At 44.4% G+C, this 23,937-nt stretch overlaps 1 protein-coding gene across 1 annotated transcript in view; it reads right to left on the minus strand.

The window, feature by feature from the left end:
* PTPRT (protein tyrosine phosphatase receptor type T) overlaps nucleotides 1–23,937 on the minus strand; it is a gene marked incomplete at both ends in the record, with an annotated part of 1,082,998 nt that overhangs the window by 586,875 nt on the left and 472,186 nt on the right.

Raw genomic sequence — 23,937 nt, forward strand, 5'->3', positions numbered from 1 at the left:
GAAAGACAGGAACCAGCAAAGGATGTCAGACCCAAATGGTTTATAGAGCAGACTCCAAACATGTGAGGATGAAGGACAGAATTCCGGACAGCCACAGAAAACAGCCCAAATCCCTTTCTCAACCCATTCACGTCCTACTTTAATGAAATCATTGTATGTAAATACCTGCATCAGCATTTCTTAAGTAACTAGATTCAACACCTACTGTATCTCCTTCATTTAAAGAAAGGAAAGAATGATGGCCATTGTGAGCAAAAGATTATTCTTGAACACGGCAAAGATGCCTGGGGCAACAGTCCCTTTTCTATCCTCAAATGAGAACCTGCCTTTACTAAAGCGGAGTTTGGTTCAAAACCCAGGAGAGGCAGGAGTTTACAAACATTTCTTTTATAGGGACACGTAGATTGTTAGTGGATGTTCTTCCAAATAGTGATAGGAGCCTAAGTAGCAACGGGATGATGGCATAGCAGGAATTCAGCTTCTTCCTCAACCCTAGCGATCTCCTCCATCAGAGTGAGGGGCACTGGCCACAGTGACCCCAGTGGGAATCAAGGGTCAAGGGAAAAGTCATGCTGAGTAATCTTGGATCTCCTATGCGTTGCCATCTCTCTTCCATTAAGTTCTGTAACTTCAGCTAAACAGACCAGAATTGCAGCAAAGCATGAATGGTGGCCTCTTTCCGGCAATTTTTAGCTCACTGGCAAATTATCATTTACTTTATCCTCATTTACCAGAAAATCTCATCTGCAACACTTTGTGTAATGCTTGGGACATTATCACCTCCGTTTTAATGAATTAAAAAACAGAACCCAAGTGATCAGTTCACCTAACCAAGATAGTGGAGCAGGTAAGGCAGGATGGGACCCACATCTGATGCCTTTCAAGACCAGCTCTCCCTTTGGAAAGCTGTTTGCCTCTCGATACCCATTTTCTACAGATCAATGTGGATATATTTATTTTTATTTGTAGCAAAAAATGGCAGTGGGACAACAATAAAGAAGTGAGAAGAAAGAGAAGATAGGCCCCCTTCCCTACCACCCAATATAATCACCATTTTTATTTCTCCATGTTCCATTCCAATTTCTGTGCGTATACTTAAACCATATTTTTGTGGCTACAGTAACACACAGACCCAATGTAGATTTTCTTTCCTTCCCTCACTTATTAGATCCAAAGGACTTTGTTTACATACTATGTGGATTTTACCATCGCTGTCTTTAATAGTGATAGAATCCATCAGATAATTACACTAATTATTCTCTGATTGTTGGGCACGAGTTGTTTGCTGCAATGAACATCTCTGTGCAAATGATTCCAGTCCATCTCGCCTCATATTTTCTTAGGACCAACTTCCAGGAAGGGATTATCTATCAAAGGGTATGAACAAGTTATTGATTCTTGGAGTAGAATTAGGAAGTGAAGGGTGGGGAAGGCATTTGGGGGTGGAGTACAACTTAGCTGTGCTCAAGAACTTTTGGAGAGCCTCTGAGCTATTCAGGTGGCTAAGGCAGGTATGAGTTTCAGTTTGGAACTCAGGTGAGAGCTCTGGGATAGATAGGGCTCATTCAGTGTTTTCTTTCTAATTAATTATCTAGCAACAAAGATTCTCCTGAAAGGGAATCATCATTATGAAGCAGAGGTGGACAATATTTTCTCAGTGCGACTCGAAGCAAATCTTCAGGGACGAGTTCAGATTGCCTCTATTATAGCCTGCCATTTGGTCAGAGAAGGAAATTAAGCAGATTAGTCAAGCTAGATGCTTTTCTTTACAAAGCCATGGAGGTTATTACTCAAGGCCTTGTTATCTCAAAGGTGTTTGCAGATTGATTTTTGGATAATTTGTTCCAGGTAGAGAAGTTGGCAGGCAGATAATTTCTGGGCTCATCCTCTGTGCATTTTAAATATATAGACCCTTTGATCACCATTATCAACTCTCCAGAGTTCCCATCAGTCTCCAATGAGGCCCCACGGGTGATATTTCATAGCTCTGTGATGACTCTGTCCAATTCCTTAGTATAATTATTCACAGACCAGCTCTGGACAGAATTAAGATCAGCAGGCTTTAATACTTTAAGGCTTGAGCAAGTGGCTACATTAAACTCTCTTCCACTGACTTTCCACAATGGTTTCTTCTCTCCTATTTCAGGCATTAGCGGTAAACTGCTGACCACCAGAAAGAAAACAAAGCATCAATCTTTCCAAATGTTTAGTCCCTTTTCATGTATTTCTGAAGGTAGGTGCAAGTATAGTAACCAACATTCCCTCGAGGACATAAATGTCTCCATCTCAAATGACAAACTAGTTTACATGTCTACGTGCAGACTATCCTTCCCTCTGACCCCTCAAGAATTGTCAGGAAGTACATCCTAGTGTTTCCTGTACGTGGCACCAAGAGGCCATCAGATCATTCTTGTTTTTCCTGTTTGTAGTAACTTATAGATTTATAAATGGCATTTATAATGCCACATGTACTAGTGTTCAAAGAGAAAAAAGCAGGAATGAGACACAGAATGATTTTTTTGGTAGGTACCACCTTTTTAAATAATGCACAGAAAGACCGTGTTTATCTGTATCAGTTGTCGTCTCTGAGATGAACTGTTCAGACGGACAGTGCAACAACTCTATGAAGACATCTAATCCAACCACCAGAGTCATCAGACAGGAAACCAAGGACCAGGGAGAGCCCATGAAGCTAGAAGGAGGTGTAGGCAGCTTTGGAACTCAGGGCCCAGGTAGCACTCCCGCCCATCGTTTTCTCCTCTTGTACTTGAGATGTTTAAGCAATTAACCAGAAAGATCATTGCAGGAAGTCTGTAAGAGTAGTCTTTAACTTTGGTTGATACAAAGGACCTTATGAAAATGTGGTGAGAAGTTCCAGACTTTCCCCAGGGAAATGCACATAAGCCTACTACTACCTAGAGTTCTGTACATCATTTCAGGAATTCACGAACCCCTTCTGAAGCCCCTACATGAACCCTTGAAGAGTCTATGCTGAAAATAAAGGAAATCCACAGAGATTCTAATGACAGCCCACATGCCCCTAATAGCTGACACTTCTCTGGGACCCTGACCCTTTGTTGCAGGGACTAAAGGCTGGGATCACAATCATGTAAGGAAATGGAACTTGATGTAGGGGTCATAGACCTAGTACTTCCAGGCTCCAGGTTCCCAAGCGTTTGGGTGAAAATAAACATGCTAAGATTTCCCCAGGACAATGCCAAGTAAACGTCTAGGTTCCCATGACTGTGACCCACCCAGCACATTCACAGATTCAACATCTGGACTAAAACATTTGAAGGAAAAAAACATGATTCTACCCATTTAATGTTATAACTTAGGTAGAAATCTTCCACAGAGGCTGTCTTAGTAGCTTGGGTTCTATAACAAAACACCATAGACTGGGTGGCTTACACAACAGACATGTATTTATCACAGTTCTGGAGGCTGAGAAGTCCAAGATCAAGGTTCCAACAGACTCAGTGTCTGGTGAGGACCCTCTTCTTGGTTTGCAGACAGCTGCCTTCTTGCTGTGTCCTCACATGGTGCTGGTCTCTTCCTCTTCTTACAAGGGGATTAATTCCATAATGGGGACTCTGCACACATGACCACATCTAAACCTAATCAGCTCCCAAAGGCCCAACTCCTAACACCATCACATTGGGATTAGGGCTTCCACATATGAATGGGCACAGGCCATGTTTTCAAATCCATGTTTCTGTGCATGAAGGGCTTTGTCTAATTGTGGGGTCTTGAGATGAACAACCTGGCAGACAGAAACTCCCTGTGAAAGAAACCCCAACTGGTGTGTACTCTGTGCCTCTCATGTGCCAGACGGAGTGCTGAGTGTGTGCAATTTAGTGGTGAAAAGAAATACAGGTTGTCTGTACCCATGGACTCACAGGGTAAGGCAGCCAATTAAAGAGGCATTGACAATAATGTGGAATGAAAGTCATGATGGGGTGACGGGAACAGTTATGAGGCCTGTGAAGGGACCTAATCTAGTCGAGAGCTTAGGGAAGCTCTTGCAGAGAACATCTGGGCATGATCTATGGGGCCAGAAATTCACATTAAGTCTGTGAGCAAAGAGACTGTCCTAGGAATCCTGTAGTTCTGAGTTGCTTGGTGCCACCCAGAGCCAGACTGGTAAACAATTTTTTAAAACTATGTACTCCGCACACCTATTCATTCATTCGTTATATAAACATCGAGTATCTGCTTCATGTCACACTCAGTCCTAGCCACTGAGGATACAGCAATAGACGAAACAGACACAGTCCTGCTTGCCAGGGGCTCACATTCCAGCTTTCTTCGCTCAAGGACTGAGAGAAAGAGGAATAAGGAGAGAAAGAAGTTAATTCAGAAGCTGCTGAAGAGGAGAAAATCATAGGACAAGCCAGGCCTAGGGTGATGCTTACGGATCAATCAACTGATACACATACACACAACAGAATGCTACGCAGCAAGGGAAAGGGAACGAACAACTGATGCTCACCATGGACAAATCTCAAAAGAAAATGAGGTTGTGCAAAAGAAGACAAAAAAGAAGAATGCATAATGATTCCATGTATATGAAAAGTTCAAGAACAGGCAAAACTGATCTACGGCGATGAAAGCCAGAATTACAGTTACCTGTGGGAACAGGTGCTGACTTGGATGAGGCATAAGAGAACTTTCTGGGGTGTTAAAATGTACTCCACATTGATTTGCGTGATTAAATAGTAACAACCAGAACCGCGTTAACGCTGGTGGGGTGATTTCCTGGAAGGAGGCATAAGAAAACTTTCTGGGATGATAAAAATGTCCTTATCTTGACTAGAACTATGTAAGACTCATCAAACTGTACACTTAAAATATAGGTATTTCGCTGTATGTATGTAAATGATACCTAAAAAAAAGTCTAAGAAGAACAAACAAAAATATGGCTTGCCTGTAACCCAGCAGGTGGGTTTGAATTAAGAAGAAGGCCACAAAATCTTACTTGGAACTGAACCCCAGAATAGTTGGAGGGAATGAGCCTTTAATCCCGTATCATTTCTGTCCACACAATTCCATCAGCATCAGCAGATGCTTGATTCCCGTGAGCTTTCTTAACAAGAGGTTGTTCAGGCACACATCAGTTCTCATTCATGAGTCTTTTCACATATGAAACGACCAAGCCCTCTCTTTACCTGGTCCCACGCCATCAGCTGTGTGGAGCCAGGAGGAAGTGTTTGACATCTGATGGCCCTCTCTGCTGACAAAGGTTGGAACCAAATCAAGAGGGAGGGAGCCTGGTTTTCAGGGAGATGAGATCTGAGTTGGGAGATGGCTCTGGCCCCCTCTAGCCGGGAATAAAAGCACTCTGAGGACAAGAACCCCATGGACCATCATCCCTGAGGCCTGGGCAGCAACTGACCCCGACCGGTCAAGTCTCTCCTTCAACATGTAGGTGGCGAAGTGACCCCTTAGTGCAATTCTGCTTCATCCTCAGCAACCTCCAGACCAATTCTGTCTTTCTCTTTCCTGCTGTGAGCACGTATAACGGTTTGACTCCCCGGAAATTCCTACAGAGAGCAACAGGGCTTCAAACAGCGGGAGAGCAAGCTTTGCGATTATGTGTTGTCTGCTCCAGACAGAAATCAAATATTTTGAGAAAAACTGAATGTTAGTAAGATGTGAAGTGAGCCCTGAGACATGTTTAAGGTGAACACAGCCTGGCCTCTGACACTGTCTATCACCCTGTGCCTCCCACTTGATCACCTTTCCAACCGCATTGCACGTACTGACCCGTAAGAGTCCACGGGAATACTCCACCCTACCCCGCCTGCCAACATGCCACACATACCCACAGGCTATTTTATCATTCCCACATCCACACTTTTGCACACATTTTCTCCCAACTGGAACATCGTTCCTTTTGCTTTGAACCAAACCACGCCCATTTTTCTTTTCAATTCTGCTGCATAGAGCACAAGGCTAGGCACAGAGTAGGTATTTCAAAAGCATCATGATGATTCGATTTTCTACCCATTGGCATGCAATACTTTCATAAAATACGGCATTGACGATCAAAGAGGAGAAGGGAATCTAGCTTGGGGCCGGGGTCTGCCTTTCTTTGTCTTTCACCACTAGTCAGCTGTGTGACCCTGGACATACCACCCAGTCTTAGTGGTTCTCAGTATTTTCATCTTTAGAATTAAAGGTGGTTCAAATTATAAAAGTATCTGAATTTTCTGCCAAGGACCACAGGGATTCTACGTGGCTATGTTTACTGACTCTACCCTGGCTGTGCTGTCAGTAGGAGACTCCACTGTCTCAGTCATCTCTGGCCCATGAGGTCCCCGAGCAGAAGACATAATAAGTAGATACAGCATCCAATCCAGCAGTCTGTGCCAACTAGAATTAGTCTTTGTGTCCTAGCCTAACATATGGCCAAGGTTCAAGAAATCTTTAATGTCTCATTTTATTGGACAGAGAAAATACTGGACAAGTTTTCCCAAAATAAGAGGTCGAGGTGGCAAGGAAGGGGTGAAAAAGAGAAAGGAGAGTAGCAGAGAGAATAGTGGATGGACATCCAAGCTGGGAACTGGATGTATTTGGGAGAAGGCATCAAACAACTGGAACAGAACAATAATCAAAGACATAGCTAAAAAAAAATTATTTGAACTAAATGAAGGTCTGAGTTGGTGGACGAGAAAGACCACAGTGGGTTGCAGGAAAAATCAATGACAAGACTCAAACTTAAGCACATACTGGCAATACTTTGAAATACCAGACTAAAGAAAAATTCCCACAGCATCTAGACAAAAACAGGTCTCCAGCAAAACAAAACAAAAAGACTAAAAAATCAGTTTCCAGAGTTCATCATTTCAATTTGAAACACTGGGATATAACAGTGAAGGTGATAACAGTAATAAGCATCACAAACGACAGCAGCAGCAGTTAACGAGTTCTGCACATTTTTGATGTACCTGTCACTGTTCTTAGTGCCTTAAAATATTAACTCATTTAACCTTCACAGCAACTCTATGGGTAGCCAATACTATGATTCACGTTTTTCTGAACAGAAGAAAGAGATGCAGAATAAGTAATCTGTCCAATGCCAGACGACTAGTAATTTAAAGAACCAGGCTTAAGGCCAAGGAAGCCTTACTTGGGGGCTCTGCATTCCCAACCACAATAGTATAACACACACACAAGGTTTTAAGAGGATGTTTCATGTCCCAAGAATTTTATAGCCAGCTAAGTTGTGGTGCATTAGGAAAGCCAGTAGATAGACAATCTCAGATTCTGAAAAATGCAGAAGACATATTATCTACACACCCTTCCTTGGAGAAAAATTACTTGAAAATAGACCCTAGTCCACACTGGGGTGAGTCGAAATCATTACCTCTAGGATGGGGGAACTGGGATAGCAAAAGGACAGGTCCTGTGGGATAATTACTACCACAGGATTCTTCTTTCTCAGAAAAGAGTCTAGAAGAGAATCACTGCCTCATGCCAGACCAAATGGGAGACAAAACCCAAACTTAAAAAAAAAATAAAGACAGAAATCCCAATGGCATTTAGATTGTGCTTAAAAGCAAGCAACTTCACTATGAATGGTTAACGCTTGCTTTGGCAATAATTCTGAAAATGGACACAAAAAATTTCTCTGGATAATTTCTCCCTTAGACAAGACTCTCCAAAGGTACAGAAGTCCAATGTTAACTAAATTAAAATGAACCCAAAAAATCCCACCTACCTATGCCTCTTAAAATGCCTAGCCATAAATAGACCAAATATTGGTGTTTTCCTTAGGGTTGTGAGGAAATGAGTACTGTTTTCTTTTTTGTGTGTTTCTACAAATGTCCTCTAATAAACCTGAACTGGGTGTTTATTCCAAAGACAAGCATTTTACTTTTTTTGGGGGGGGAGGGGTGGTTAAAAATGTTTATTATGATAAAATATATATGACATAAAATATGTCATTTTAATCATTTTCAGTGTACAATTCAGTGTATTAATTATATTCGCACTGTTGTGCAACCATCACTGCTCTGTGTTTCCAAATCTTTTCCATCACCCCAAAAAGAAACTATAAACATAAGACAATATCTCCCATCCCCCTCTTCTCCCAGCCACTGGGAACCTCTACTCTACTTTCTGTCTCTATGAATTTGCCTACCTAGGTATTTCATATAAATAGAATCATACAAAATTTGTCTTTTCGTCACTGCCTTATTTCACATAGCATATTTTCAAGTTCATCCATATTGTAGCATATATCACAAACGTATTCCTTTTCATGGGTGAATAATATCCCATTGTATGTATAGACGACATTTTGTTTATGCATTCATTTGTTGATACACACTTGAGTTGTTTCTACATTTTGGCTACTGAGAATAATGGTACAACGAACACAGGAGTCAAATTGACTTTTTTTTTTCTTTTCTTTTTTGGACATATGTTTTTCTTTCTCTAGAAGTGAATTGCTGGGGCATAGGGAAGGTGTACATGTACCTGTTTTTTTTTTTTTTAATAGATCTTTATTGGAGTATAATTGCTTCACAATACTGTGTTAGTTTCTGTTGCACAACAAAGCGAATCAGCCATATGCATACACATGTCCCATATGCCCTCCCTCTTGAGCCTCCTTCCCATCCTCCCTATCCTACCCCTCTAGGTCATCGCAAAGCACCGAGCTGATCTCCCTGTGCTATGCGGCTGCTTCCCACCAGCCAACCGTTTTACACTCGGTAGTGTATATACGTCGATGCTACCCTCACTTTGCCCCAGCTTCACCCTCCCACCCCTTGTCCTCCAGTCATTTTCTATGTGTACCTCTTTATTCCTGTCCTGCCCCTAGGTTCTTCAGATCTTTTTTTTTTTTTTTAGATTCCATATATATGTGTTAGCATATGGTATTTGTTTTTCTTTTTCTGACTTACTTCACTCTGTATGACAGTCTCTAGGTCCATCCACCTCACTATAAATAACTCAATTTTGTTCCTTTTTATGGCTGAGTAATATTCCATTGTATATATGTGCCACACCTTCTTTATCCATTCATCTGTCGATGGACACTTAGGTTGCTTCCATGTCCTGGCTATTGTAAACAGAGCTGCAATGAACATTGTGGTACATGACTCTTTTTGAATTATGGTTTTCTCAGGGTATATGCCCAGTAGTGGGATTACTGGGTCACACGGTAGTTACATTTTTAGTTTTTTAAGGAACCTCCATACTGTTCTCCATAGTGGTTGTATCAATTTACATTCCCACCAACAGTGCAAGAGGGTTCCCTTTTCTCCACACCCTCTCCAGCATTTGTTTGTAGATTTTCTGATGATGCCCATTCTGACTGGTGTACGGTGACACCTCATTGTAGTTTTGATTTGCATTTCTCTAATGATTAGTGATGTTGAGCATCTTTTCATGTGCCTCTTGGGCATCTGTATGTCTTTCCTTGGTGAAATGCCTATTTAGGTCTTCCACCCATTTTTTAACTACATTGTTTTTTTGATATTGAGATCCATGAGCTGTTTGTATATTTTGGAGATTAATCTTTTGTCTGTTGTTTCATTTGCAAATATTTTCTCCCATTCTCCCATTCTTTTTGTCTTGTTTACGGTTTCCTTTGCTGTGCAAAAGCTTTTAAGTTTAATTAAGTCCTATTTGTTTATTTTTGTTTTTATTTCCATTACTCTAGGAGGTGGGTCAAAAAAGATCTTGCTATGGTTTATACCTAAGAGTGTTTATCCTATGTTTTCCTCTAAGAGTTTGATAGTGTCTGATCTTACATTTAGGTCTTTAATCCATTTGGAGTTTATTTTTGTGTATGGTGTTAGGGAGTGTTCTAATTTCATTCTTTTACATGTAGCTGTCTAGTTTTCCCAGCACCACTTATTGAAGAGGCTGTCTTTTCTCCAAGACAAGCATTTTAAATAAGTAAAGTGTTCTTATATGTTGAGCTTTTCTAACCGGGTGGGACCTCTGTCGGGGTTCTATGCCCTCCACCACTAGGAATATTTAACAGTCAGCCTCCCCTCTCATCTGCCCAGGTAGCAGGTACCAGAAATCAAGAACCAGAACCGTGTCCATCTGCCAAGCCAACTCCCCACCCATTGCTCCTAACAAGGAGACATCCTGGCCGCTTCTGGCACTGCTCAGAGGTCTCCACCGTAAGTTGAGACTTGATTTCCGAACGGTCCTCTCATCATAGCAACTATTATTTTATAGTACTTTACCTGCTTCTTCATCATCTTTCTTCCTCCGGTGACCCCACAAAGCAGACATTTTACAGGTGAGGAGACCACAAGGCCCAGCTACTTTAGGCAGCCTGCCTCATCTCACACAGTGAGTGAGCAGAGCTGCGTTCAAACCCAGGCCTTCTCAAAGTCTGCACTCCTTCCTCAACGCTGCACAGACCCTCTTTGTGCTGCAAGTATTGATACGAAAAGCGTGCTTCTATGTCAGCTCCCCAGCCTGTCAATTCAACAGAATGAAAGTGCTCACTAAGGACTAGCTGCGTGCCAGGCACTCTGCTAAGGACTTTACCTGCATCATCTCATTCAATCTTCTGGCAGGGGTTATGATCAATCCCATTTAAAAAAATTAATTGTAAAAATCCTGAAGCTTAAGGAGGCTAATGGCTCACAATTACAAGGCTAGTAAGAAGAGGAACCAGGATTCAAACTTAGGAAGATCCCAGAGCAGCGCTCATAACCACTACATTATACCATCTCCTGCTACTAGGATCCCCACAGCTGAGGAAGATGAAGTGATTTATCTTTCAAGGCCACAGAGAAGTGGTTTTGGTGAGAAGGAGAAGCCAGAGCCGGTAACTAGCCAGTACTCTGTTAACCCAGCAGCAGCACGAGTCAACTGTCAGGGGACCACAGATGTGGAAGATACACGGGAAGTCATCGAGTGCTCCCCGCCGGATGCAGAAGTCCCTAACATTAGCTATGACTAGCTGTCCACACAATTGGTGAAGAGTTTTAACGGTGAGATAGTACTTTGAAACACATACCAGAGGTCTTCCTCCATCTGCTGTCCACCAGGGTGTCATACAGGCCTCCAAGAGTGGGCCTCTCCCTACCTTTCCAGGTTCCATGGTTACTAAGCTCCCCTGAACCCACAGCTTTACGCACAAGCGACGCAGAGGTAGCAGGAGGTGCTTTTGTGCTGGTCTCTCTGCTGGAACGCTCTTCCCCTTCTTCAGGTGACTCACCTTTTCTTGTCTGTCAAGAGTGAGCTCTCATTTTTTTTTTTAATGAACTTATATACAACACAGAAATAGACCCACAGACACAGAAAATGAACTTAGAGTTACCAAAGCAGAAAAGGGGAGGGGGGACAAATTAAGAGTTTGGGATTAACACATTCACACTACTATATATAAAACAGATAACCAACAAGGACCTATGCACAGGGAACTATACTCAATATTTTGTAACAACCTATAAGGGAAAAGAATCTGAAAAAGAAAAAAAAAACATATAGATATTAGAGAGATAGATATCTGAATCACTTTGCTGTACACCTGAAACTAACACACCATTGTAAATCAACTATACTTCAATAAAAAAATAAAATTAAAAAACATGCTGGTTCTAAAGTTAAAAAAAATAAGAAGTAAGTTGACTTCTGTGGGGGGGAAAAAAAAAAGCATGAGCTCTCCTCTGGGATGCCCTCCTAGCTGTGTTCTCTGTGCTCCAGCGTGTCTTAGCCCAGGGTCCTAAGAAGCAGAGCTTGAGACGAAGATTCTGTGCAGTGATTGACTGGAGGAAAGTTCTCAGAAGAAGGCAGACTATGGAAGCAAGGATGCGATTTTGGCTGCAGAGTAGGTCATCCTGATTCCATTGGCGTTCTGCAGCACAAAATGCACCACCTCATGGCCCCTCATTGAGGCAAGGGGGGCAGCCTTTTGTACCCCTGTGTTATTAATTGGATATGGGCTGCCCTAGGGGTGCAGGCATTGCCCCTCTGCCAAGCAGCTCCCCCGTGGCCAAAGACAAGTGTCTTGATTTCCTAGGACTTCTGTAACTAGGTACCACAAACTGGGTGGCTTAAAGCAACAGACACGTATTGCCGCGCAGTTCTAGAAGTGAGAAGTCTGAAACCAGGGTGTCAGAGGGGACATGCTCCCTCCAAAGGCTCCAGGGAAGCATCTTTCCTTGCTTCTTCTGGCACCTTGCTACCGATGTTTGATCCCGATCTTGATTTTCCTTGGCCTGGAGATGCATTACTGCAATCTCTGCCTCTGTCTTTACATGGACTTCTTCCCTGTGTGTCTGTGTCTCTACGTTCAAATTTCCCTTTTCTTATAAGGACTCTGGAAGTACTGCATTAGTGCCTTCCTTCCTTTTCCTGCCTCACTTCCCATCCACTCAACCAGTGTTCCCTTCAACTTCCAAATAAACTATTTGCAAACCCTTGTCTCAGGGTGTTCTCAGTTTGGAGAAATTCAAATTAAGATATTTTGAAGGCTAGGACAACTTACTTAACCTCTCTGTGCCTCAGTTTCCTCATCTGTAAAATGGGGGCAACAATAATACCTCCCCCATGGAGGGTGCCATGAGGATTACGTAAGGTATTGCAGTCAACACCCTTGGAAAAGTCCCAGTACATAACAAGCGCCCTGTGTTAGCTACTGTTATCTTCCTCATCCCAACCAGCAGTCGGTGGAGCTAGTCAGCAATGGGTGGGAAACAGCTGGTGCCCCCATTTTGTGCCCCCCATAGAGAGACACAAAGATCACATTATAGGCATTTCCCTCGCTGTGTCAGAATGAAAAGGGGCCACAGTCCTCTCAGTGTGTACTCCTGCCAGCTCTTCCACAAGCAAATACATTTACGATCTCAGCCTCGGTCTACTTCACACAGTCGTGCTGCAACCAATGAAGTCATTTAAAAATGCGTAAATCGGCAGTGACTTAGCGCCAGGAGAAAGTTTGTGATCTGCAACACTCTGTCTGCTCCTGGCTCCTCTTTCTCCCCCACAGCCTCGACGTTTTTCAGATGACTCTTTGCTGGGTCACTTCCCAAAATTAAGAGCGGAGTCATCGCTCTAGAAGGGCCTTTCTTTCCTCACCTGCTAATCAAGAGTCCTAAGAAAGTATGAATCAAGAGTCTATCTCCCCCAGAGAGGGGCCTAGGAGAGCCTGGGTTCCACATCTTCAGAATCAGATGCCCCTGTAGCACAGAATCTTTTTGGAGGTACTAGAGGAAGCTGGCCGGGCCCCCTTACAAATGTGGCACCATCTGTGGAGCCTCCCTCCTCAGAGGTCCTAGCATCAGCCCAGCAAGACCCCTTCTCCAGACTCCTAGGTCCCACAGCCCCACCTATTCGCTTCTGTTACCCTGACCCTAGCTGCTTCCTTTATCTCCTGGTTATTTTTGTGTCCCACATTTGCTCCAGCAATCTTCCAACACTTGTGTAATTCCCTTCAATAAAAACCGTCTGAGGGACTTCCCTGGTGATCCAGTGGCCTGGCTCCACGCTCCCAATGAACGGGGCCCGGGTTCAATCCTTGGTCAGGGAACTAGATCCCACATGCCACAGCTAACAGTTTGCATGCTGCATCTAAAGTTCCCACAGGCTACAACTAAGAAGCCCGCATGCTGCAACAAAGAGCCCGTGTGCTGCAACTAAGACCCAGCACAGCCAAATTAATTAATTAATTAAAAACTCTCTGAAATATCTAGCATAGTTTGGGGTTTCCTTCCTCGACCCTGACTGATACAGGTAGATATTATAGTTACCTTCATTTTGCATATGAGGAAATGAAGGCACAGAAGTTAAGTAACTTGCCCAAGGTCATGCAGCTAGGATGTGCTGTCACTGGGATACCCAGCTGCCCTGCTCCAGTCTGTGATCCTAACTGATGCACGCAAGTGCCTCAGTGTCCTCAACACCCCAGTCAGCCAGAGAGTGAGGCAGCTAGATGGGAGCCAAGGAGAAAAGGTCTTTTTTTTTTTTTTTTTTTTTTTTTTTTTTTTTTGCGGTACACGGGCCTCTCACTGTTGTGGCCTCTCCCGCTGCGGAGCACAGGCTCCAGACGCGCAGGCTCAGCAGCCATGGCTCACGGGCCCAGCTGCTCTGCGGCATGTGGGATCCTCCTGGACCGGGGTATGAACCCGTATCCCCTGCATCGGCAGGCGGACTCTCAACCACTGCGCCACCAGGGAAGCCCGAGAAAAGGTCTTTTGGCCAACAAAAAATGTAGTAAGGGCTGATGCTGCTACCTTCTGAGGATAGTGAGTCAAAACAAGTAGCCCTCTCTACCCTGGAGGCACCAAAGAGACCGGAGAGTGAAGAAGATGCACAAATCAATGAGATGCAGAGTAAAGTGGTAAAGGCTGAACAATGGCAGGCCCTTGTGGACACACAGAGGACTGGGGTGCAGAGAATGACGGCCACCAAAAGATGCCCACGTCCTCATCCCCAGAATTTTACATGGTGGAAGTGCCTTTGAGGAGGTGGGTGAGCGGGGAGAGGATCCTGGAATGGCCAGGTGGGCCTGATGTAATCGCAAGGATTTTTATACGTGAAAGAGGAAGGCAGAAGAATCAGAGTCAGAGAGAGATTGAAAGAGGCTGCACAGCTGAACATGGAGAAGGACCACAAGGCAAAGAATGCAGGCGGCCTCCAGAAACTACAAAGGCAACGGAACGAGTCTCCCTTAGAGCCACAAGAAATGCAGCCCTGCTGACCCATTTTAGCCTTCTGACCTCCTGAGCTTGAAGACAATACACGCGTGTTGTTTTAAGCGGCCAAGTTTGTGGTCATTAGTTATGGCATCCCTAGGAAACTAACACAAGGGGGAGATCAGTTGGAGGAGGTGAGGGAAGGCTTCCTGGGGAAATCCAATAATGAAATCATGAAAGGATGAGAGAGTCTAACAGGAACCTGGGGAGAAGGGAGCCTTCCCAGAGGTGAGAAGACACTGGGCCGCTCAGGAACGGCACATCCTCTGCAACAGAGATGAAAGCCAGGGAGACAGCAGCAAGGTGACCTGAAAGGTCAACAGGGACCAGATCAGGAAGGGCCTCCTGAGGAGCCTGAGGCTTTGTAAGCAGTGGTGTGACACAGACACATGGTCTCCAGGGACACCTCCTCTGAGTCCTCCTCTGAAGGAGAGAGACCAGAGTCGGGGGGAAGTCGTGTCCATTACCGAGGGGAGAGATGATGGAGGTCTGGACCGAGATAAGGACCATGGGGTTGGAAGGCAGAGTCAGAGGGACTGGGAGATTGGAAAGGACTTGGTCATTGAATGGATGTAAGGCGAAAGGGACGATGGGACCAGTATAAGGCTAGGATTCAGCAGGCTGGGTCACTACTGGGCATGTGCACGCCTGTGGAGCCACAGTCTCCCCTCAGCCTCCACAAAGCTCCCCCAGTCCATATAGGTGGGGGTCCATTCCACTTTCCCTGCCCAGCATCCCAGTGCACTGCACCGACTTCTTCATGATAAGCCCAATACTCTTCATTCCATCCCTTTGCATTTTCATATTCATTTTTACTTACAAAGGATAGTATGGTGTATTGAAATTGCAAGATCATTGGGTCCAACAGATAGAGGCTGGCTTACAACCTCTATAATTGTATGACTGTGGGCAGGTTACATATAATTCCTCTGAGCCTCAGTTTCTTCATGTGTAAAACCAGGGTAATGGATCATATCTCACTGGGTCCTCGTGAAGATCAAATGTAAGTAAATGCCTGAAACAAGACTGGCCCTAAATAAATGTGAGTTGCTCCCATCCCACTTGGCCTCCTATGCTGGTCCTCTCCCCACCCCATAGCCCTCTCCATTAATGGGCCATCAGACGCAGCTTCTCAAACCTCCTATGACCTCCACTCGGAGCATCTGAGCGCTTGGGGGCATCTTGGGCTCAGGCAGCACAAACGATGAAATCATCTGCAGCTTCACGCATGAGGAAGCCATTCATCTCCCACCAGGACGGGCAACTCACATTCAACAAGCACCAGGGGTGGAAACACGGCAGCTGTCTTAACAGAACATGTCTGAGCAAAGCTGGAATAGACGAAGAGGGGGTGATGGGAGGGAGGAAAGAAATGTGAGATTCAGGACAACCTCAGTCGAGGCAGCTTCATCAGTTATTACACTGCCAGCCACAGTGAGTAAACGAAAGGGCTGGGGCTTTAGCGATATTGTTATTTTGCAAATTTCCCTCCTTGGCATATCCCTATGTGCAGGGGGCAGAAGCGTAATTAGTCTCTAAGCTGCTGAAATGGCTGGAAGTGACTAGAAGTACTGACTGCTCTGAAGTGTCAGGAAAGGGTGTCCAGATGGATTCAGAGGCTTGTCCATAACAGCTTGTTCAGTATGTGGCGAGAGTTTAAGAGATGATTGGCCCCTTTATGTAAAGGAACTGAAAAATTAGCCTCTTCCAAATCCCCCCTGGCTCCCCTAGGGCTGCCTCTGCATTCTGCCACATCCAGCCTAAAGACAGACGTAGCAGAACTTTCTCTTGGGGAAAGAACTTTGAAACAACACAATAATGCAAGGCCCCACCAACCATGGGCCACTGTCCCCATCCCCAAAGGTCACAATTCTGACTCAGCCAGGAGGGTGCTGGGCTCTGAGAACAGGATTAAGGGCTTCATGTTGGTGTCCACTGAGGGTCCCTGCGACTGGGTACTTCTGTGTCAGGTAAAGCATATAAGGGCAGGGAAGAGAGGAGACAAGGAGCGGAAGGCAAATTTCGGGCACTCTTCTAGATATTTCTAACATCTTAATCATGTACTTCTCAAACACAGGCACAGGGAATCCAAAGAAACAGAGAGCAACTTCCGAGGGATCCACAGAGTGACAGTTTTTAGACAGAACGTCTTCATAGGACAAAATTCTACTGGTAGATACGGAGCGAACTAGGCTTGAACTTCTCACACATGGGAAGGTTTCAAGGAATTACCGCCTGGAGACACATTCTTTCAAAGAACCCAAACAGAAGTACTTCCAAACTCACTTCACAAGCCCAAGATAACCGCCACACGAAGAGGTTACAAGGATATCACGAAAAAGGAAACTTTCAGGCCAATCCCTCTCATAAACACAGAGACAAAAGTCCTACACAAATATTAGCAAACAAAATGCAGGGAAATATTAAATGAATACTAGATCCTCACTCCTCCACTCCACCGTGAAACCCTGGGAACCACTAATCCATTCTAAAAGTCTGACATTTCAAAAATGACAACCTCATCTTTGGGGATTGGCTTTTTTCACTTGGCATAATTCCCTGAAGACTCATCAGGTTGTCTACATCCATAGTTCATGCCTTTTCATTGCTAAGTGTTCTATGGTGTGGATATACTAGAGTTTGTTTAGCCAGTCACCTGTTGAAGGACATCTGGGCCGTTTCCAGTTTTTTTTGTTTTTGTTTTTTTTGCAGTATGCGGGCCTCTCACTGCTGTGGCCTCTCCCATTGTGGAGCACAGGCTCCGGACGCACAGGCTCAGCGGCCATGGCTCACGGGCCCAGCCGCTCCGTGGCATGTGGGATCTTCCCGGACCGGGGCACGAACCCGCGTCCCCTGCATCGGCAGGCGGACTCTCAACCACTGCACCACCACGGAAGCCCCCCGTTTCCAGTTTTTAGCTCTTACAAATAAAGCTGCTATAAACAATTGTAACTGTACAGATTTCTGGAAGTTTTCCTTTCTCTGGATAAATGTCAGGAGTACAGTTCCTGGGTCATATGGAATTTGAAACTGTCAAACTGCTTTCCAGAGTGGCTATAACATTTTATACTCCCACCATCAATGTATGAGCGATCCAGTTTCTCTGCATCTTCACCAGTATTTGGTGTTATCATTTTTTTTAGCCATTCTGATATGTGTGTAGTGTTATCTCATTGTGGTTTTAATTTATACTACCCTAATGGCTGATATCTTCTCATGTGCTTATCTGCCATTAGTATATCTTCTTCAGTAAAATGTCTGGTCATAACTTTTGCCCATTTTCTAATTGGACTGTTGTCACTGATTATTTGGATTTTTTGCTGTTGAGTTTTAAGAACTCTTTATATACTCTAGATACTAGTCCTTTGTCATATAGTTGGTTTGCAGATATTTTCTCCCACTCTATAGCGTGTCTTTTCAATTTCTTCACATTAGCTTTCCCAAAGCAAAAATTTTAATTTTGATGAGGTTCAATTTATCAGTTTTTTCAGCTATAAATAATCCTTTTGATGTCAAGTCTGTGTTAATTTTTTGCTTTTTAGTATACTCAAATTCATCAGTGTTCACAAATCAGTTCAGATTCCTGACTCTGCTCAAACATACAGTTGACAAACATACAACTTATACTTGGCTGTATATCCTGCCGTAGTAGCGGGTTTCTCATTTCAACACAGAAATGTTGAAAAAATATGTCTGTTTTGCTTTGAAAGTTTTAGTGACACTCTTCATTTATTTTTTAGAAGTACAATATTTTTAAAATTATGTTTTCAATCAGGATGATGGATAGTTGCTTAAAAATGGGAAACAGGAAGCATATGCTCAGAACTATCAAAAAGATGTAAGATAGAAAAATTCAGAACAACCTGGGAGGCACGGATCCAACACGACATCATCCTTCAGAATCCCTTCATTGAACCTGACTAGGAAGAAGACGGGAGCACCACCCCAAATTCAATTAGTGACCAGTATTACGCAGCTGTCAATCTGGACAGCGTAAGATATCCTGAGATACTTATTTAACGTGTGACTGTTATTACTGTAGAGCTGCAAAGGCCTAAAACTCAGTATTTCTTGCACAAGAAAATCCTGAACATTTGCCAAAGATCACCACTTCTGTGGCTACGTTTAAGGACCACCCCAATGGTTGTGGGCAGTCTCTAAAATGACCCCAGTGATGTACTCCTGGAATCTACACCTCTGTGCAACCCTGCCCCTCTGAGAGTGGGCGACACCTCCTGGCTCACTTCAAACAGTGTAGCAAAAGTGACGCGCCGATGGTACTTCGGGGATTAGGTAATAAAAAGACTACCATCTTGCATGCCCTTTCCCTCTCCTCCTCTCTCCCTACTCCCTCTCTCCTTCTCTCCTGCCCTTCCTTCCCTCCTCTACCCCCTCCCTCTCTCCCGCTCTCTCTCCTTCCACTCTTTCTCCCTCTCCCCTCTCTTCTCCCCTCTCCCCTTCTCTATCCCTCCCTCCTCCCTTTTTCTCTCTCTTCCTCTTCTTCTTTCTTTTCTTCTCTCTCCCTTCCCCTCTCTCTCTGCCATGTTGTGAGTTATCTTACATGTTGACTCTCACGTCACAAAGAAATAATATCTTCAGCCAACAGCGAATGAGTCTCTGAGGCCAACAGCCACGTAAGCGATCTTTTCACAGGATCTTCTGAGGACTGCCAACAGCCACGTGAGTGCACTTGGGATCAGATCCTCCCTTAGTCGAGCTCTAAGAGGACTGCATCGTGTGCGAGACCCCAAGCCAGAATCACCCCGTCAAGCTGCATCAGGATTCCTGACCCATGCCCGTGAGGTAAGAATAACTTGTTGTTTTAAACCACTACATTTGGGGGTTATTTTTTATGTAGTCACAGGTGACTGATACACCATACATATTCCACAGATAACTAATAATTTGGAGTACTATCACCAGACTTTTTGTAACTGAAAAGGGAAAAGTCTTGGCTAGAAATTAGTATGATAAAGAGGCACAATCAAACGTGTGCACACGCACACGCACACGCACACACACAGAAATGCTTGAAGCTTCTTTAAGATCAGTTTCAGAACTACCTTTGAAGTTGAAGCTCACAAACTAGGCAAAAGACTGGGGAAGACACAGCTGTATCTATTTGAGATGAAAATAAAAGAAGGCCGCCTACTTAATTGAAGGACGCCCTCAAAGGAGACATTTTAATGCACTTTAAAATGTACTTGAACACTTGGTAAGCCCAGTGTTTTATTTCGCAGTGGTAAGCAAACGAGGGAATTACCATCTGGCCATTCTAGATATTTCTTCCATATACTCTATGACAGTGATACCTATGGAAGTATGAATTTTCAAATTACTTCAAATCAAGAAGGAATTGTCAGCAAGATACGGATGGATGTTTGCATGGACGGAACTGAATGGGAAATGGACAAAACCATGGGGCAGAACAGAGGGGTCTAGATCTAGGTACTATGAGTCCAAATGTTCTAGCAGGCAGAATATCATTCACTAATAAAAGCTAGCCCTAAAATCTGCCTCTTTATTTCTTAATGGGGTGATATAAAACGGAGGACATGTTCAAAACACACCTCTGCAGTCACAGTTGTAATAAAATGAGAAGTGAATTTGAAAGCTTGCCCTCCTTCAGAGATCTATCGTGGCCTATTCAATGGGGCACACTGATGGCCTCAGTGAAGTTGCTGCCATTCTTCATTGAGGAAAAACACACACAAGTAATCACAGAGTTTTAAAAAAATCTTGCCAAAAACCTCATCTAGATCTTAATCAGGAAAGCAACCTGATTAAGGCCACATATACCAAAGGACAAACAGGTTTAATGTAGCAATTTTCCCAAGGTATTAACTTTTTTTTTTAAAGAATTGATATCTGATGGCATCATTGCTACCGAGTTCTTCACAGCTTGAAGGCCTTTGTGGCCTCTTTTAATTGCGCCATGAATTTCCTCTCCTACCTTTGATTCCCCTAAAGGAAAGGAAATGTAACTTTGATTACATGTTCGTAGTCGGAAACCCCGATGAGGTTTCCCAACAGCTAGGATGTACTCAGGATTGACCCCAAACTATCAACGTTCTGTGCAGAAGGCTGATGTGGGAACATCTGGGAGTCTCAAGGCCAATTCAAACACTAAAGTAACCAGTTCCTTTGCAGGAGAGAAGCATAAATGGAGCCCCTCGAAGAAATGGGAAGATCGCTATTAAAGCTCTGCAGGCCCTCATACTCACAGGAGTCCTTTGAGAAGGCTAAACTCTGCTCACCCTAAGTGGCCAACGGCCTGGGTCCCTCCAAGTCCGTTCCCCACACAGTCCCAAGCACTATTTTTACTAAAGGACCTATGCATGAAGCTATCCCACTCTTTAAAAATGATCTTTAGCAGTTGTACCAGTGGCTCTCAACGTAGCTGCACATTAGAATCAACTGGAAAGGTTTTGAAGCCCCTGCCGTTTAGGTCTCAACCCTTTACCAATGAAATCAAAATCTCTGGAGTGAGGCCTAGGCAACAGTGTTGTTTTTTTTTTTAACTCCCCATTTTTTCCCAATGTACAGCCAAGTTTGAGAACCACTGGGCTGCACCATTCCTTCACTCATTCATCAACATACTTCCTGAAGGACTTCCTTGGTGGTCCAGTGGGAAAGAATCCACCTTCCAATGTAGGGGACGTGAGTTTGATCCCTGGTGAGGGAACTAAGACCCCACATGCCGCGAGGCAACTAAGCCGGCACACCGCAGCTACTGAGCTCGCGCACCTCAACTAGAGAGCCCGCGTGCTGCAAACCACAGAGCCCACGCACTCTGGACCCCACGTGCCACAACTAGAGAAGAGAAAAAAACCTGCATGCCACAACGAGAAGCCCGTGTGCCACAACAAAGAGCCTGAATGCCGCAACGAAAGATCCCGTGTGCCTCAACGAAGATTCCGCGTGCCACAACTAAGACCTGACACAGCCAAAAATAAATTAATTAATTAAAAAAATTTCCTGAACACTCATTATATGCATGGCCCCTGGGTGATCCCTCAACCACCCTGTTCTTTAGTTAGTAATAATGTATGTATGTCTATGTCTGTAATTCCAGCACTAGGGTTAGCAGTGGATGAACACATAAATGAATGAATGAATGAGTGAATGAATGGCCTTCCTCACCTATCTGCCTCCTCCTGGCTCGGGATCCAGAGAGGAGTTGTAACGCTCACAGATGGCCCTGAACTGATTAACCCAACATGTAGCGAAATGCATGAAAAACTAGGCAGGGAATGTGAGTGATGGTGGAGAAATCCAATCTCATGATATTTCCTTTGCCAACAACCTAAGAGCAGTAAAAAGCAGTCCTAAGGGGCCAATATGTCACCCCTTATTCTACACGCCCCACGAAATCCTTGTGCACTGAGATAACCTACATACTTACACTGAATCATGTATGAAATACTCACGGTCATCATGCTCTTGCTAAAAGAGCTCCACCCTTGAAGGCCCTGCTAACATTTCACCTGCTTCAGAAAGCCTCCCTGACATGTCCCAAAGTGTCGTACCTGTGATGAAGCCAGGTCCACACCAATGGGCATCTATCTGTGAACTAGTTTAATAGTTGAAGATGTACTTTTGCTTGTAATAGAAACCTATCAGACTTCTGTTCATTACAGTGATAGAGCAATTACGGTGATATGAATTCTCATTTGAAAAAACAAGGGAAGTATATCTTTTTTTTTTAAAAGCAAAAGTGCCAAACAAATGAGAGAATAGATAAGGAAAAGGAATTGTGATGGGGGCACAGGAAGGACTGAGGTGTGAGAAAGCCTGCCAGAGGCCTCGGAACCCACTATAGCCCTATTACACTCTGCATGGTATCGGTTGTTTGTGTCTGTGCTTTTCTCCCTGACCACAGAGTCACTGCAACGTGGGGAAAGCGGCCAGTCCTGCTTGTACAGTCCTCACCATGCCAAGCACAGTGCCTTACACAGGAATTCTGAATAGAATCCATTTTTCTATTATTACGTTACCAGCCCCACTTAGGTTAAAGGCAATTGACAAAGGAGTGAGCCCACAAAACCATTCAGGTCATGGCTAAAAATATAAAATTAATATAATCCTCAGGAGCAGCCCTAAAGGGATGAGGTGTCATGCCACCCTCCTCCCCCTCCGCCCCCGACTCCCCACCCGGCAGGTCCTGAGCCTTCTCCCTGACAAACAGCACAAGATCTGCATCCCAGACTCCTTCTCCGTGAGCTTGGCCACTGGGTGACAGGATTCGACAAGGCACTTAAGTCGCAAGAGATTTGAGAGATTTCTTGACATACCGTTGGACCCTCTCTACACTCATGTTTGGGGTTTTTCAGAGAACTGGCTCTGACAAAACAAAACACAAACCTCATTTCAATGTGACCACCAGCCTGAGAAGCCCGCGGAAGTCACCTTGCCCTTCCGGCTCACGCTCCATGGGCTGCATCTCCTGGGGTCCCTCCAGAGCACGCGGTCCCCTCTCTGTCCCTCCCACCCAGCCTCAGCCCCCACTGAGAAGCCCAGAGGCTGGGAGGCCCCCCTCACAGGGGCTTTGTGGTGTAAAAGGATCTGACACAGCTTAGAAAACAGGCAGACACCGAGCGCCTCATCGACACAGAGGATATTTTCTCAGTAAAAAAAAATGCGTTCTCACTTAAGAATGCTAATGGCCCATGCACAGAAATAAAATCCCTGACCTACTTTGAAGCTGAACTTACTAAACAAGCTGAACTTATTACTCAGAAGAGACCGTAAATCAGTAGAATAAAGCCCAACTGGAATTCCTCGCATCCTTCCTTGACAGGAGCTGCCAAGAAAAGCACAAAGGAGAGTCGGAGCCCTGGGCTGGGAGTCAGGAGTCAGGGTTCATGTCCAGCTCTCACTGGCTCTCGCTGTGTGACCTGGGAGCTATCACTGTCCCTCTCTGGTCCTCAGCACCTGCATCTAGGGGCTGGAGGAAGTGCTCTCTGAGGTCGTTTCCAGCTGTAATAGCTGGTGATTCTATTTTTTTAAGAATTTAATGTTAAAAAATAATTATCAAGGGCATATCTCGCCAGACACTGTGAGACAGGGCGAGGACATACACTGCACCTCCAAGGAGCCCGGAGCCTAGCAGAGCGAGTGGGGCGGTCCATACTGATTAATGGATTTATTTCCTAATAGCAATTTGAAAGCCGCCACAAGGCTACAGCAGACATAACACAACTTGTGTCTGCAACGAGAATTCCCTCTGGCAATCCACCTGACAATTTTGGTTTAGCTGAAT

Source organism: Leucopleurus acutus (assembly GCF_964270905.1).
Source record: "Leucopleurus acutus genome assembly, chromosome: 16".
NCBI lineage: Eukaryota > Metazoa > Chordata > Mammalia > Artiodactyla > Delphinidae > Leucopleurus > Leucopleurus acutus.